Consider the following 1267-nt stretch of genomic DNA (forward strand, 5'->3'; position numbering starts at 1 on the left):
TCAGACAATGCTGCACCTCTGCTGAAAAGTGGGAGTGAACTGCTTTGTGACTGTCTTATAACAAATACTCTTTATGGAAAGAGAGAAATCACCAGGAGCTACAAACATGATATACAGTGATAAAACGAAGGGTAGCCTTCTTCTGTGCCCCGTGGGACTGTGGGTTCTACATTAGACATTGCAGTCAAAACAAAACAAAAAAAAGCTACACACTCTCACTCATTGGTTAACTTCATCATCCGTGGATCTTTTCTGAATACGAAGGAAAATATGTATACACTCTGCAGTGCACTGTACTAAGCAATTACTCTCCCCCAGTTCAAAGGCTGAATGAAGGCACATCTCCTCCAAGAGGCCTTCCCTGAATAAGCCTTCCTTTCTTTTTCTCCTACTACCTTGTGTCACCCTTTCTTGTTCCCTTTATTCATTCTCCTGGTCGGCCAGTCACATAGCACTGATGTACCTGTCTGTAATTTATTTCTTCATATTAATGTCTGTCCCCACTGTCTCGACTGTAAGCTTACTGTGGGCAGGGAACGTGTCTTTTTATTGTTATATTGTACTCTCCTAAGCACTTAAGCACTCAGTAAATATGATTGACTGATGGGCTGACTAAGCACTTGGGAAAGTTCAGTAAAGCTAGCAGATATGGTCCCTGCTCTCAAAGAGCTCGTAGGATGTAGGAGGAGAAAGAGATAAGAAAAAAATTACAACAAGGAGAAATGATGGCATTTTAATATATGTACATTAAGTGTCCCCTCTTAGGGTCACACCTGGAGAGTTTCCAGTACTCCACCAGTCCCGACTATGGGAGGGAGAGTCAAGCAGAGGCATACCTATTCCATTCCTAGCTTGGGCAGTGGTTAGCAAATGGAAGGCAATCTGCTACAAGTCAAAACTCACCTGTGCTGGGAAGCAGCAGTATAGAAGAGAGTCAAGGGTGGACATTTGAGTTTGCTGTGTGGAGAGAGGCAATGGTAAACCACTTCTATATTTTTCCCTAGAAAACTCTATGGATACACTACCAGAACAATTGTAGATGGAAGTGGGGTGTTCTGGGAGAGATGTGTCCATGATGTCGCTATGGGTCAGACATGACTCAACAGCATAAGACAACAACATTAAGTGCTACTGGGATGGGTGTGTGTGTGTGTGTGTGTGTGTGTGTATGTATGTATGTGTGTTGGGGAGGGTGAGTACCTAGGTACATAGGTCATCTGAAAATTTTGAAGTGACAGTAGCTAGGAAAATTGGTTGGGGAAATCAA

At 43.0% G+C, this 1267-nt stretch overlaps 1 non-coding gene across 1 annotated transcript; it reads left to right on the forward strand.

The window, feature by feature from the left end:
- The first annotated feature begins 755 nt into the window (after window positions 1-755).
- Window positions 756-893, forward strand: LOC114810782. Its single transcript, XR_003758475.1, has one exon. It is a non-coding gene; the product is annotated as a small nucleolar RNA SNORA7 (small nucleolar RNA).
- The last annotated feature ends 374 nt before the right edge of the window (window positions 894-1267 follow it).

The sequence above is a fragment of the Ornithorhynchus anatinus genome, chromosome 3 (assembly GCF_004115215.2).
Source record: "Ornithorhynchus anatinus isolate Pmale09 chromosome 3, mOrnAna1.pri.v4, whole genome shotgun sequence".
Lineage (NCBI taxonomy): Eukaryota > Metazoa > Chordata > Mammalia > Monotremata > Ornithorhynchidae > Ornithorhynchus > Ornithorhynchus anatinus.